A 16,368-nucleotide genomic window follows, 5' to 3' on the forward strand; every position below is an offset into this window, starting at 1 on the left:
GTTGTATTTTTTTTTCTTGTTGCCATGTTTATTTTCTTGCTGAAGAAAGAAGCAGGGATATTTCGCTCAGTAAAAGTTCTGCTTTTTTTTTTCTATTTTTTCTCTTCTCTGAGATCTCCTGTCTAATCCAGCCCTCAGACAGGAACCAGAATCCCATGGGTGAAAATTCCAGATCATGCAAGTGTCAGAAGGTGTCTGGCTGCTGTCCTGGAATACACGGGAAGAGAAACCAGGAGGAGTAAGATATATGCAAAGCAGGAGGAGAAACTCCAGCAGCTACACGTGACTTTAGGGACTCCAGACAGCAAAAGCAGTGTCACTGGAAGTCCACCAGTGATTTGGTATTTGCTAGCCTTGAATTACTTCTAAAAAAAACCCTTTCATTGTAAAACTATAACAATAAACAGCAGCAAGATTAACTATAAATGCTGGCAGTGTAAACAGATCCCTGTCTATTATTAATTGCTTTAGCATCCCATTTGAATTGAAATGTTTGAATTTGGCTTGATCATCTTGACTCCTGCTTTGCTTGGGAAACAGATGAAATGTGTCTTTAAAGTCAATAGTCAGCAGCAGGAGCAGAGGACTCCAGAGAAGAGAGTGTTCACTCTGAGAGCTGCAGTCCACAGGAATTGTTCTTCCTCGAGGAGCTGTAACCAGCTGTGGATGTCTAGGATGTATGCTATGAGTGGCTAAAATGGATGTCAGGCTGTGTTCTTGTGAGGAAAAACCATTGTGCTGTAGGAAGAGGGACATGCATTTCCTTTGTTACTTCCTATGTTTAACCCTGCATCTTTCCACTGGCTTTTAGACACAGATGATACAAAAAAATCATTTTTGTATTTGCTGTGATGTGGGTGCCCCTCTTGTACCTTGTGCAATTAGTTATTGCCAGGTCTCTCACTTCAGTTCCTCTGCACTCTGGCCATGGAGTGTCTGGCAGGAGCTGGATGCTGCAGTTTCTCTCCTTTCTCTTCCTCCTCTAAAACACTGGTTTATGTCTGGCAGTAGCTGAAGACGGCTGAAGGACTAAGCAGTATAGATAGGGACAGATTTTTGAGACTACAGCTTTGAGTGGCTATTCCAGAATTTCCTTTTCCTACAGCAAACATTAATTCTTGCCTGTAGTAAGCTGAGAAGGGTTGGGAATGTGCATTAGTTTACACTTGTTTCACTCATCCCCAGCTGAACAGCCTAAACCAATATTTCCAAGAGGTGTGAATAGGAGTTTTCATTGCAATTACAAGTCATTCTGAAAGCTGCTCATGGTGATGACTGCAAAATTCATTTAGTGAGGGCTGGCTGGGAATCTTGCCTGGATCCCAAACCAGCCCTTCCAGGTTTGGAAGAGGACAAAACCAACACAATACCAGCTTCCTCAGCTCTACCTCCCCCTTCTCATAGAATGAAGAAGAAAATAATTTAGTGTGCTTTTTGAGAAATGCACACTTTCAGAAATAGGCTTTTGAGATGTGGTCTGGTGTCCTCATCTGCCTACAGCATTCCCAAGCCAAATGTGACACAAAGCACTGAGTTTTATGTGCTACTATCTGAAAAGGTTTGGGGAGTGAATGAGCACAGTGAAATTTTTGAAATGGCCAATCCTTTGCGTTTAAGCCTTTGGGTAAAAGTAACTTTCCTGGGAATGGTCTAATTTTATTTCCATGCTTGTACGTTGAACTTGCCAGGTGCAGTTGGGCTTGGAGTTTTGAGCTGAGATTTCTTTCCTATCAGAAAGAGAAGGAAAGGGTGAAGGAAAGATTCATCCTCTTTGTGCTCTTCCTGCTGGCTATGGAGCCAAACCAGGGTCAGCCACAGGCAGGATTTTTTTTCCCAGTGCTGCCTCTGGCAGAAGTAGTGACAGCCCTTGACCATGTGGCAGGTGTCCCATCAAGGTGAAGAGCCTTCCATCCTCATGTGGCCCTCCCTATTGCACCTGCAATCGATGCTGCACTGGTGTATTGGAATCCCAGCATTCCAGGGTCCTCGTGCTGTTCTTCCTGCTGCAATTTGTTGTGGAATTAGGTGCATGTTGGACAAAACTCCATGAGTGCTTTCATTAGCTGTTCCCTTTTCATGTTAAGTTTCAAGAAGGTTCATTTTGTTAGTATGGGCAGGATCAAAATTCCAAATTCCATGGCTGCCTGACTGGCACCTCCTTTGAAGTGTGGAGAATTGTTTTGCCTCTGTGTTGTCATTTGAACTTTAAGTGCCAAGCAGTCAGGATTTTGAAGTGAGTCAGACTTAGTGCAAAGAGAAAACTGTGTGTGTTAATCAAGTGTTGCTGGGGTTGAGTTGTTTCGAGTTGACAAGGCAGATTATGGATGTATTTCTGTTGGACTAATGCAGTACTGTGGCTGTAAGACTAGAAATGGGAGTGAGGGTATTGTCAGGAACTTATTTTCACAGAAGAAAAGCACGGTGAGGTTTTACCCAAAGTGTGGCTATTCAACTGACAGTGCACGTATGTGCATGTCTGTCCCCTATTTGCATATTTTCGCATAATTGATTTTTAAACTTGTGCTGCTTCTAAATAGCTGATGTGTAACCAGGTAAATTTGGTATATTAACCTTCTCCTGTGTGCCTTGGCCAGCAAAAAGACAATTTTTTTGTTGTATTTTCTACAAACAAGTCCTGTTTTATGTGATGAGAGTACAGGAACTTGTGTGAACCAACTCTTCAGTTTTAGTAAACAAGAGAAATCTTTTCTAACAGGCCTTTTAGTTTCTGTAAGGTAGGATACATTAGAAAATATCAACATTAATTCAGTTCAACAGCAGGAATAATTTTTTGCATTTATTATAAAGATTGCTACAACTCAGATGAGACAATCATCTGTTGGGGGGTAGATAATGATTTCCCTTTATGCAGCTGTGCTAAAAATTAAAGCCCCCACAAAACGAAACAAGCCCAAATCAATCACTTGCCAGTGCCTTCCATCTTCATAGGTAAGTGCTGAGCATGGAAACACCTGTGAGACCTCATTTATCTTAATGATAATCACATCTTCAGCACTGATAATGCGTCTGCCAGGTGAGCCTGCATGGCTCAGCCATCAAACCAACTTCAGGGACACATTCCTTGATCTTGTGTGTCCCACATCCCAGGTCTGCCTGATCCATCAGAAAATGGGTTAGTAAATTTTGAACATTAAGGCAAGAGCTTTTCAGAGACCAGGGCTGTGATAGCTGTCTCCTAAGGGCTGACGCTGGAGAAGAGAACTACTGAGTGTTTGATTTTACAGCATGGCAGCTGTAAATAGCCAGGAGTTTAAAAGTTCTAGTTATATACAGGATAGAAGCCATCCTCTTGGGCTACTTCCTGTGCCCTCTGTACTCACTGTTGATTTTTACAGTACTTTAAACAAGGTGGAGAAGTTTGTCCCTTGATTATTTTCAGGGATTTGGTGCCAAGTGCCTCTTGGATCCATCTCACCTTCTGGTGCTGGGGCAGAGAGGGAACCCAGACCCTCCGGCACTCCCTGCTGTGACAGATAAAAGCCTCTCCATAGTTTTTGGGAAGGAGAACCAATCTCCTTTTCTTCTGTGGGAAGATTTCATCCTAGCCTTTCTCACTTACCTTTAGCAGGGAAGTCACATGGCCACTTCTCAACCCAGCTGCTTTGGGAAGTTGGGTGTTTTCTTTTTTGCTTTTTTGGGAGTGGGGGGAGGCATACCTGTGTGTTCCTGTGTCAGTCCCACCAGCCTCACGTGGGACTTGGGTACAGCCTCTTCATTGTAGCACACAAGGCTCCAGAAGGTGCCCAAAATCTTCCTGATACCTTGGGAGCCTTAGAATCACAGAAACATGGAAGAGTTTGTGTCAGGAGGGATCTTTAAGGTTAGCTTGTTCCACCCCCCTGCCATGGACAGGGACACCTTCCATTATCCCAGGTTGCTCCAAGCCCCATCCAGCCTGGCCTTGGACACTTCCAGGGATGGGGCAGCCACAGCTGCTCTGAACAACATGTGCCAGGTCCTCACCATCCTCACAGGGAACAATTTCTTCCTGATACTCCATCTAAACCTACTCTGTGTCAGTGTGAAGCCATTCCCCCTTGTCCTGTCACTACAGTTCCTGATGAAAAGTCCTCCTCCAGCTTCCCTGTAGCCCCATCAGCTACTGGAAGGTTCTGTGAGGTGTCCACACACCAACTTGCCCTTCTCCAGGCTGAACTGGCCTGTTTCCATAGGAAAGGTGCTCCAATGACTTCTGGACAGCTGCATCATTCAGCTTCTGTTGGGAATGAAGAAACTTAAATTAAGGTTATTTGGAGACCCTCACAGGGGGATCCCCACCCTGAGTCTGGGTGCTGTGCTCTGGTGTGGGCATGCTGGGCTGGTTGGAGCAGAGGCCGTGGGAGCACGGGTGGTTGTCCTCACCACAGCACTGGGAACACAGGGAATGCTGTGGCAGCCTTGGAACTGCAGGGCTGTGAGCCATCCCACACCCGATGTCAGCTTGCTGTGCCAGCTGGGCTTTTTACATGTGCTTCCTTTGCAATGGTAAAGGCTGAAAATACTGCCCATAATTTGTGTGCACTGTTGTCCGCAGAAGAGTCATGATTTATTTTTACAGTAACCTCACATTTTGAAAAGGCACCTTCCTGTTTGTGTGCTGTTTGTCCCTGCAGTGGCAGAGGGATAAGTGCCCTCCCAGCCTGTGCAGAATAGGAGATGGGGCTCAGGAGAAACACTGCTGGAAATCTCTGCTGATTCATTTAGCTAATGGCTCAGGAACAAGAGCCCTTTGTGCACTGATAGCTGAATATCAGCAAACGTATCATAAAGCAAAAGTCACTGGTTTTTTTTGTTTTATTTTTTTTTTTAAATTAGGCTCTCAACCCTGCTAGAGCTGCTTTCCTGAGTCGTTCCACTGATTATAAACACTGTTTTGAACTCTGTCTGCAGGAAGGGAGGCAATGGAAGGAGTATCCCCATCATCCCTGCCTCCCTATAGGTGAGATTTGCCCTGCAGTGCTGAGCTGCTCCCACTGGAGAGCCTCTCCATTGGGAAAGGGATATGTATCTCTCTAGTGGGGCTAAGAAGCAACTGGGTAAAGGTGGAAAAGTTGGGGTCAAGTGGGCAGCATGTGGCTGGTCATAGAGGGTACAAATTAGGAGTGCAGGAATGAGTTTAGTTCCTCTATGACAATTCCTTGTGCAATGAAGTAGTGCCCCAAGGCTGAGCTACACTGAGCCTCCCTGGGTGCGTGAACAGGACATGCCACCCGGGGTGCATTGGGAAGTGCAGGTCAGGAGTGATCCTGTCCCTCTGCCCAGCCCTGGGAGGCACATCTGGAGAGCTGTGTCCAGCTCTGGGATCATCAGCACAGGAGGGACAGGGAGCTCCTGGAGCGGGGCCAGCAGAGGCTGCAGAGATGATTTAGGGCCTGGAGCATCTGTGACAGGGAAAGGCTGAGGGAGCTGGGGCTGTCCAGCCTGGAGAGGAGCCCCAGCTGAGAGGGACCCTCATCCCTGGGTGTCCCTGTGTGCAGGGAGGGCTCCGAGCAGGGCCCAGGCTCTGCTCCGGGGGGCCCAGCAATGGCACCAGAGCCACGGGCAGGGACTGAGCCCAGGGGGTTCCACCTGGACAGGAGGCAGAACTTCTTCCCTGGGCACTGAACAGATTGTCCAGAGAGGCTGTGGGGTCTCCTCTCTGGGGATATTGCAGAACCAGCTGGACACAATCCTGTGCCCTGTGCTCTGGGAGGGCCCTGCTGGAGCAGGGAGGTGGCACCAGTGACCCACTGTGGTCCCTTCCAGCCTGGCCCATCCTGGGATTCTGTGGAGGTGTGGATGCAGACTTCAGTGACATCATTCCTCTGCTTGGCTGCTGTGAACCAGAGGGTCTCCAGCAGTGCCTCTGGCATGTGCAGAAGAAGGTGATTGTATCTGTGAAAACACAGAGCACAGAGGTGCTGCCCTCCAGGCTGGAGGGAGGCCATCAAGTCCTACAGGGATTTAAAGAATCTTTTTGCGGGTTTTGGCAATGTCATTTCCAGCAGGCTTGGCTTTAGTGAAAGCTGTTTTTAGCAGTGTTTGCTCTGGAGCCTGAGCAGGTTCTAGGGTGGTGGCAGGACTCCTCCTGTGGGCAAAACTCTTGGTCAATGAAGTGCTGGACCAACACCCTCCATCCTGCCCTGTTTCAGGGACTGTAAGCACAGGAAAAAAAAATAGGAGGAAGAGGGAATTCCCTATTCTGCTCTGAAAAGTGACTGTATAAATGTGATGCTGCCGAATAAAATACTAAAATAAGAATTGGTTGTTTAACTTCTTGGATCTGCAAAAACTTACCTAGCCAGGGGAAAATGAGTGAAGAACACTTGAGCCCACACAGCATTGACCAAATTGAGCTTCTGGCTCAGGAGAACCTTTTGGCCTCAAAGGTATTTGCACAAAATTAGCTACAACATAGTTGCACTAACATAAAAAGGAGCTCTTATCTGGAGAGGTTCGGAGGCATGCGTGGAATTCTCTGGGACTTTTTTCACTGGCAGTTGCATGCAAAATGGAAAATACCCTGCTTGGAACAGAGCTGGCAGGCAGCAAACAAAACCTGACTTAGAGACTTTCCATGGAGCAGGCAGTGACAGGAAGGCCTTACACAGCCATTTTTAGAGAGTAAAACATTTTTAGACAGCACTTCAAAAAGTATAAATGTTTCAATTCCAAAAAATGCAGAAAATAAGCCAATAATTAAAAAATTAGGAAGGACTGTTAGGAAGGTACAACTCTTTCTTTGTATTATTCAGCCTCTTTTGTGTCTATGTACATTTGATCTGGTAAGTAAAGACTATTTTTAGCTCAAGAACCTCTGACTTGCCTCACATCATTTTGTGCCTGAAGCAGGGAAACATCAATATACCTTCATGACAAAAATGTTTCATCTCTTCCTTGAATTTCTAGATTTGTGCCACAGAGTTCCAAGACCCTGCCAGAAGGGAAACACAGATCTTCATTGCAATGCACGTTCCTTTTTATGCCAGCATCACCTGAGACTGCAGTCTTCATCTCACCTGTGCTCTGCTTCTGTCTGGGGTTTTTTGGTGGTTTTGTTTGGGTATTGATTTTGGGGTTTTTTTGCTTTTCTGTTTTTCAGTAAATGGAAAAAGCTAGTTTGTGGTGTGGGGTTGTGCTGCCACATATTGACCATCAGAAGGCTGGAATCTGATTTCATCATCTGAACTAAAGAACCACTTGCTAGACCCTGTTGTGGTGCCAGCATTTCAAGCTGGGAGACTCCTTTGTATATTTTACACTTCGTCTGATCTGTATGCCCAGGCCATTACATTTTCTCCCAAATATTACCTGTTCCTGCTTTTCTCCACAACTTTCTGTTTCCCCCCACTTTTATCCTCATATCTGTGCTCTGCATTTGCCTTCCCTGTTCTTTTTCTAGTACTGACCCTCTCCTATTTTCACCCTTCCCTTACTTTCCAAGCCCTTGTCTTCAGCTTCTTTGCCCCTAAGTTCCACCTTGTTCCAAGCACATCCTGCTCCAGTCCCAGCACAGGACACTTGAGGGAAGCTTTCTATGCTGCTCCTAGCAAACACAGGAAATGATGTACCGCTGTATTTTAAAATGGTGCCAGAAAGGGGAGTAGAAGGAAAATGTGATGCTCTCAGCCCCTACTCATTCTCTTTGGGTTACAGTGGCTGAGGCTCTCTCCCAGGACTTTTGGGATGGCTCTGTCACTGCTTGGTAGCTCTAGGGACTGGCACAAAAAAAGGGCTCACTGGTTACAGTGGGATTTTGCATTTTTCTGTTGAAAAACAACAAGAGTTTTACCCCTCTGGGAAGCTACTGTGGAGTGTTTGGTGTCAAGCTGAGAACTGATATGAACCAATTAACCAGTAGGCTGAGTACAGAGAAGGCTTCCAGGGCCCCTGAAACCAGATCAGTAAGTCTGGCACAGCAGATGAATCTCATTCCTGAGATGGAGAGCTGAGCACTCGAGATACCAGTAAGGATCCCCAAAATACGTATTCCTTGATGGCCTTAGCTCCAAAAACCCCCAATGAGGCAGCCTGGTCTGGGGCAATGCCTGGGCACCAGGTGCCTCCCAGCCAGGAGAGGTTGGGACAACTGGAGGAGGTAAAGGCAGGTTAGTGATTGACCAGGACTGTCTTATGTTTTCTTCACTTGCAACCTCATGTTCCCACACTCCCCCTATAAACAAATCCCTGCTTTAAATCTTGCAACATCCATTCTGTTTGTGTTTCATCAGCCAGGGCATGGCAGAGGGAAAAATGGGTGAATTCAAATGAAACCAGCAAATCCACAGGGTGTTGTCCTGGGGCAGAGGTGTTTCCAGGTGTGCCTGAGAGACCGGCACCTCAGGATATGTGCCAGTAGGCTGGCTGCTTGCTGGGCTGTGCCAGGTCTGGTGTTTCCAGGCTGTAGCTGATCAGAGTGTCCCTCCAGAAGTGCTTGTGTACCCCCACATGAAGCTGATAGCAGAGGTGTGCAGGTGTGAACCAGCATGAACCGGGTGAACCAGAGCCTTGTGAAAAAGGAAAAAAAAAAAAAAAACTGGTCTGCTCCCCTGATTGTACATGGAAAAGGAATTTGGGTGCTCAGCTAGAGAGAAGGGTGATGGGGATGCATTCCCTGTGCAGACAGGGGGCTCGGGTGGGTGGGGGAATGCCCTTCCTCCTGACTTGTCCTTGAGAAATTTGCCTCTGGAGCACCTACACCACATGCCATCCTCCAGGCAAGTCCTTAGCTATCCATAAGCATCCAGGAAGCACTTTCCTACACAGGGAGACCTTCCTAGGGAAGCAGGTGAGGGCACATCCTCCTGGAGGCAAGCCTGAGGCAAGAGCCACTCAACTCAAGTCTGGCAAGGCTCAGGAAATTTGTTTTGCATTAGGGAACAGCTCCTGTTCCCAGGCAGAGCATGATGACTGTCTGCACATTCCAGGGGCCTGGGGGCTGAGTGTGAGTTAGTCCCAAGGACAAGCTTAGGTGCCCAGGTATTTTAGTTACTTCCTCTCCTGGTCTATCAGGACTCTATGGATGAAGGTATCTCCCAGAAGCTCACACTTCCATGACTTTTCCTTTCTAAAAAGCCATAGGCAACCTCTCTAACAACAGGCAGAAACCATCTACAACTCTCAGGCATTGCTTCCAAAACAGAGGCTGAGCTTCAAGTTAAAAAGTTAAATGGCTGATACTTTTTTTTTTTTTTTAACAGGCAAAACAACATTTTTCTTTTACAATAATTTTTGGCAGTACAAAAAAAAATCCTCCACTCACCTTGAGGAAGGCAGCAGAGAAAATCTTAGCCCAGATGCTTGAACTCTGGAAAACTAAGAGGTGCTGACAATAGAATCCAATCACAAAAAGTAGGGAGGAACTGCTAGGACCAACTGCAGGGCTAATTTTACAGATATATGTGACTTAGATTGTAAAACGAACCACTTATAGAAGGAAAACCTACACTGTTTAACTGAAATCTTCCCCAGGAATGAGATGGGAGCTTTGCCAGCAGGCTTGAGGGAGGAGGTGCCATCAGCAGTGAGCAAGTGGCTCACTCTTCTGGGAAGTGATGTGCTCACTGCTGTCTGCAGGGCTGGAAAAACAGAGGTGGCAGCTCACGAGATGCACTGGCTGGCTCAGGAAGGGGAACTGGTGGCAGCACAAATTTTCCTAATTGCAGTGCCAAGCCAAGGGTGGAGCAAGGTTGGCCCTCATAAGGAGGAGATGTTCACTCTGTGTAGGGGACCTGGGCACGTGGGATTACCAGTCCTTGATGGAAACAACCTGCCAAGTGGTGTTTGCTGCTTGCTCAGCTTTCCTGCCCTGTTTTTACCTTCAGTCTTGTTTCTTTTTCCACAATTAAATCCTGGAAGAGGACACACTCTCCTTCACCAAGCCATAAAACACCGAAGGAACTGTGTATTGTTTTCCACTGATAAAATTCTTCTGATCTTGGCTACTAATGGGTCACCATGCAATGATGATAGCCTGGGCTGCACTAACATGATCAGGCTACAGGGCTTGTCCAGCCTAGAAAAGAGGGGGTTTGGTTGGGAGGGGGCTGTGGGGAGACAACCAAAAAGAGCCAGGCTGCTCACCATGGCAGGACAGCAGGCATAGGCTGAAACCAGAGAAGTTCAAACTCATGAGGAGAAACTTACTCATCAGGACACCACCCCAGCAAGGAGATTGTGCAGGTGGTTTTCAAGATGGGGTTAGGTGAAGCCCTGAGTAACCTGCTCCAACTCCATGGCTGACCCTGTTGTGAACAGGAGGAAAGGCTTCACTCATTCACCTTACACACTTACCATTAAAACATGATCTGTACAATCAGGAAGGGATGACTTGACTCAGCCTTCCCTCTTCCATCTTTTTACACCATATTTGCCACCCTGGTTTCTTTTTTAGAACATTTTTGACAAGCACACTATGCACAAACCTTCAGCTCAGAGCCGAGGACAAGGGCTGCAGCCAAAGACTATGCATGAGGGAAAAAAGTACTTCTCTGTGCTTCACCTAATAGCTGAAGGTTTATAGGTCTTCCAGGAAAAAAAAACAAAAAGAAGGAAAATAGGAGGAAAAAATTGTCTTCATTTGGTGCTCCAGTGATGTTAATGATTGAGGGTGTACAAATCAGAATACCTCCATGCTACAAAGCAGCCACCCTGTAAGGGCACAAACCCCTGGCATTAAAATTCAGAATAAGCAGCTGCCCCTCAGACTCACACTGCAAATAAAGCCATTCCCCACACCACGGCCTGGGACAACTATGTGGCTTCTACCTGAAAACAGTGACAGACCCATGGCACCCCTGATTTTTCTGCATTCACCCCCATGGAGAATAAAGTCACAGAGAGATGCAAAGGAATGGCTAATCCTACAAAAGAAGAGGAACTTTTTTGAACACCCGCCCCAATCTGCCCCATCTGTTTGCACTGACACTATGCAAGTGGCCCAAGCCATGAATCATGACTTGCTGAATGCTGGCCCCACCTCTCCTCTGCTGTGCTGACAATGATGGTGCAACATCACCTGAGCTATGGCCATATTGAAGTCACTGCTGAGAACTCACTCTGCCCTGCATCCCCACTGCCAGAATATTTAAAGCTGTTCCTTTTAATTACAGACCTGCAACTGAGGTGAGCCTGTGGATTTGGAAAGTGTTGTTGAGGGCTTCCCCAGCTCTCCACAATCAGAGGCGATGCTGGCGTAAGATGGAGGTGCAGCCAGCCCAAAGCTGAAAATCCTGTCCTGTGGTGCAGCTTCCCCAGCTCTCCTCCACCCTGCTCTTTCCTCACACACAGTCACAGAGCAGCAGCTGGAGATGCCAGCTCCATTCAACTAGCAGGACCTGCCCTGTTGGTGTTGGAAAGGGAGCAGTGATGCTGCTGGGAGCACAGCATAGCAAGGCAAAGACTAAAGGCCAGCATTAGAACAAGGCATAAAAGGTCAGTTCTCAGCCCCAGCCTGAATTCCTATTGATCCCAAAGTCAGCAGTGAGAGAAGAGACATTCAGCATGCCATGAATAGCTGCCTTGTGGATTCATTTTGTGGGAGCCTGTGTCCAGCAGTGGAAAAATCTCACTTAACTATTTTTGTCACTGCCAGCAGAGCCTGGCACATGTCTAGAGGTTCTAGGTTCAGTTAAAAGAGACTTTTGATGGGGTTCAAGGTCCTCACTGCTGGCAGTTCAAATTAGGTCGTTTCCTGAGAGCTGCCAAGAGGCAGAAACTGAAGAGGTGGTTATTTTATAATCATAATTATACAGTGGCCATAAGCATAAACCACCCCCTAAACATAGAAACCCAACAAACCCCATCTTGGGCTACGCTTGCACTCTGCAGCTGGAACAGCATCTCTCACCCAAGGACAGCAGGAAATGGTCCCCTGGGACATCCCTCATGGGACTCCCAGGTCACTCTCAGACAGTTCAGGAGAAAAAAGATGTTGGAGCATCCAGAGGGAGCTTTGGCAGTGTGTTAATCACTGCCTGCAGATGGAGGCTGGCTGGGCAGCTCCCTGCACAGGCTTGCAAGAGAACAGGGCAGGGCTCAGCCTGAATTCACAGCATATCCCCCATGGAAACCACATCTGACTCACATTTATCACTGGGATTTTAGGCCCCACTGCTTTCCTCCACCCCCCAGGAAAATTGCTCTGAGCCCAGCTTCTGCAAGGCTTGCTTGGGCTTGGAGATTCACCTGAAGAAAAATAGTGGAAAGGTACAGGCAGTTACTAAAAAACTGTCTGCAAACATTTGCTATTCTTTTCTCTTTGTGGGGGAGAGGGAAAAGTACAGTCAAGACTTAGAGAGCCTGTCAAATAATTCCAGGCTTTTCTTTCTGACTGAAGCAATTCCTTTAAGAGCACTTTTGGAAGTCACCCTGCAGGTAATGACACCCTCCCCTTCTGCAAACACATCTCTGCACCCTCTATGAGTAAGACTGATAATTGCTGAAACATAGGGATTTAAGCTTTTGAAGTGTACAAGAGGACAGAATTTATTCCAACCCTCCCAATGTGTCAGGCCTACTCCTCTCTTTCTACTGTAGCCAGCTGCTTCCCACACCCTTTCCCCACTTCTTCATGGGCCCACTGTCATTTTTCCCCCTGTACTCAATTATGGTGCTCATGTGCCAGGGCTGCTGTAAAATGACAACATGCCGTACCAGATGACTTTCCCAGCTCCACTGTAAAGGAGGAAGACAGTTCCCAGCAATAAACTATCTCCCTTTGGAAAACCAGGCTCTCTGTGCCTTGGTACACCTTCTCACAGAGCTGACCATGCAGCTAGCTTGAGCCTCACTCCCTCCATTCCCCAAGCAAGCTAGCTCCAGTTTTCTAAAGTAAGTCTAAAAATCTTTCTTCTGGCAAAATGACCTTGTAGATAACCAAATACAGCCTTCCTCAGGACTTCACGGTTACATCCTTCCCCTTAGTCAAACACGTTTTCTTAAGACTGTAACAGGCTATGTCCCAGTACAAATGCCCATAGTCTGCTCTATCATAACAAATAAATAACTGCATCTTATAGTGGTTTGGCTTAATCTGTCCTTATTTTCCTCACAGCAACCAAGGGGCACAGCTGAGAGCAGCCTCAGAGCAATTCCCATCCCTGGCAGTGTTCAAGGCTAGGATGGATGGGGCTTTGAGGAGCCTGGGATAGGGGGCCCATGGCAGGGGGGCTGAAAGGAGATTATGCTTAAGGTTGCTCTCACTCTAAACCATTCTGTGATTTTATGATTTAACAGTCTTACAGGCAGTGCTTTATGTTAGTCCTTAATAGGACTTACATTACCAGTTAGCATCTCTTCCACCATCCAATTCAAGAAAATATCTAGACCAGGATTGCTCAGATCCCACAGCTCTTTGCTATCCACATGCAAATCCAATAGATAATAAACATAATAGATAGTGTCACATCTGACCATAAACCACAGCTATTTTAAGCACATTTACAACAAAGAATTAGCAGCACCTGGGTGCAAAGAAGAAATCTGCATTTGTTTGGAAACAAAGCTGCTTAAGCCCTTTTTCTTCTTGGAGTGGTTTCTCACATTCCTGGCAGGCTTTAAGGTCTTAACATAGCTGCACCTTTGTTTACTGATGGGGAAGGATGACATAGAAAAGACAAAGTGCTTTACTTTCCTGTACCTTCCTTTGTCCTATCTTTTCCTCCCAAAAGACATGCCATCTCTAGAATAATTTTTTTCCCCTGCTCCTTTTTTTCCCCAGCATCAATAATTGCTTCTCTGCTGACCCTCTGAATCTAGGCTGACATATTCCTCAGAGGGATCCTTCTCTCCCTCCCTCCCTCCACAAGTATTTCATCAGTGTCAGTCACCGTGTCTCCCCTTCAGTATTGTAATTCCCCACTCCTTTTTCCAGAACAATCTATTTGTTACCCCTTTTGCCTCTCTTTATTAACTTCACAAGTTACATTCTATTCCTGACCGAACAGGAACTTGGTCCCTGCTTAGAGAGTCAGTGCCACATACAGATTTTTTTAGGGCTGCCATTCCTCAGAACCTAGTTCTTCACAAAATTTCATCACAACTGCTTGCAGTAAGGTGAAACTTGACATGTAACTCATTCAATTTTCATTCCTGAAGTAGTATTCATTCCAGACTAGCCTGCAGGTCTGAGGCTGAGCACAACTAGGTTTTGCATCTGTCGTCCACGTTCTTGTTAAAAGGAAAGTAATGCTTGAGAAGTAAAAATCAGCTCTTCCCTCTCAAAGTGAGACTTAACCCATTGTTGATTCCTTAGAAAACACCAACCCACATGCAGATGTTCACAAGAAGGGTAAAAGATTGGGCTATAGCACTTTAAAAACCACATGTGCATTGAGGGTGGGTATCAAAGAGGCAGTGTGGCATAAACACTGCAGGGAAGGCAGCAGCACTGCAAGCTAAAGACTAAATCCCAGAAAACCCCTCTCCAGCTAGTGTGGAACGCAGGAACAGGCATTCCCTTCTGGAACTTCAGCTGACCTGGATGCCAGCTCAAGAGCTGCCTCTGCAGCCACTGCCCAAACCTCACAACCTGGGGTGCTGAGCCTACAGCTGAGTTCTCCTCCCCCTAGTTACAACCTGCTAGAATTCCTTGGACTCTGCCAAAAGCTGCTGGACTACAACCACAGCAGATGCTTGCAAACTGAACACATAGACCAGCATCAAAAAGTGTGGCAAGCAAGACCAGGGCAGTGATTTTCCCTCTGTACTTGGCACCCCAAATCCCACATCCAATTTGGGCCCCTCAGTTCAATAGAAAGTGGGGTGCTGAAGCATGTCCAAGGAAGGCAGAAGAGTTGGGGAAGGGGCTGGAGCACAATTCTGATGAGAAGCAGCAGAGGGAGCTGGGAAAGGGGCTCAGCCTGGAGAAAAGGAGGCTCAGGGGGGACCTTCTGGCACTACACAACTGCCTGACAGGAGGGGAGAGCTGGGGGGGGTCAGGCTCTGCTGCCAGAGAACAAGGGATAAGATGAAACAACCTAAAGCTGTGCCAGGGGAGGTGGAAGTTGGACATTAGGATGAATTTCTCTGAAATGGTGATTAGGAAGGGCCTATCCAAGGAGGAGGTGGTGTTCCCATCCCTGGAGGTATCCAAGGAACAACTTGACATGGCACTCAGCACTCTGGTGCAGTTGACAAGGAGGTGATTGGTCAAAGGTTGGGCTCTATAATCTTGGATGTCTTTTCCAACCTCCAATGATCTGTGAACAAGAATCAAAAGAAATCAGCAATAAACTCTCCTGAAGGTTGACAGCAATTCACTCCAGTTCTTCCAGCTGGCCAGGTTCATTCTCACACCCAGAACTATCCAGCTGACAAAAACACTACTACTCAGTTCTGCAAGAGTTCAATGTGGATAGGGCTGCTGTAAAATTCCCATGAGAAATTTTCCCTTTCAGGCTGTAACATATAGCCACAAAAGAACATTAGATAACTCCTTTCTGAAGTAATTTCAGTCTCTGCATGACACACAAAAGCATGATTACCATTTCTCTTTTTTTTAAATCACTTTTTTTTTTTAAAGTAGGCTCATGAACACAGAACAGTGAAACATGTTACAGAGGAGAGCTGCATGGTTCCCTTAGACAAGTGACAGTGGGTAGCACAAAGGTGACAATACATTCATGCATCAGCAGAGCCTGACACCCACAAATTCTGGTATTTCTTCTAATAAATACCAACCTCCTCACATGAGAAAAAGGGGAACAAGCAAGGACTACTCAGACATTTGTATTACCCAGAGGAGAGACACCAGAAGCTTCCAAGAACACAGATGAGATTGTACAGTAAGCGAGCACCAGGTACAGAACAGCACATCAACATGCTGAGAAGTCCATAGGCAGCCCCCACCAAAATGTATTTTAGAGGAAAAAAAACCCCAAAACACTAAAAACCATTTAGAGTAAAAATACTGGACAAGTCAGTAATTCTTTAGGCTAAGGGCTTCACACTGGTGTCTCTGGTCTCTCCCATACCCATATTTAAAACTGAAACACGACAGCCTCAGCTCTGCAACTGTAGAGCTGGACCCATAACTGCTTATGCAACTTACATTTATTCCACTTGGAAACCTGAGATTTGGCACATATGTTGTAAGCCCTTGAAACTGCACCTTGCTAGCACTGGAGAAAGCAAGCCCCAAGCCAGCCGGTGAAAAAATCCTGAGCATACACTAGGGAATGTGCCCTGCCAAGGGCCCAAGGCCCTGCCAGCTGCAAGGGGACAGCTGTGGCAGCAAACAGGCTGACGTCAGGAAACCCAGCTGGCTCCAAGGCCAAGCCCCAGCCTGGCTGTATGAAGGTAGCAGTGCCTGCACATCACCTGTGTGACAGCCAGCCTTTGCCACCCTCCAGAGAGGTGACAGTAAAA

The sequence above is a fragment of the Cinclus cinclus genome, chromosome 4 (assembly GCF_963662255.1).
Source record: "Cinclus cinclus chromosome 4, bCinCin1.1, whole genome shotgun sequence".
Classification (NCBI taxonomy): Eukaryota; Metazoa; Chordata; class Aves; order Passeriformes; family Cinclidae; genus Cinclus; species Cinclus cinclus.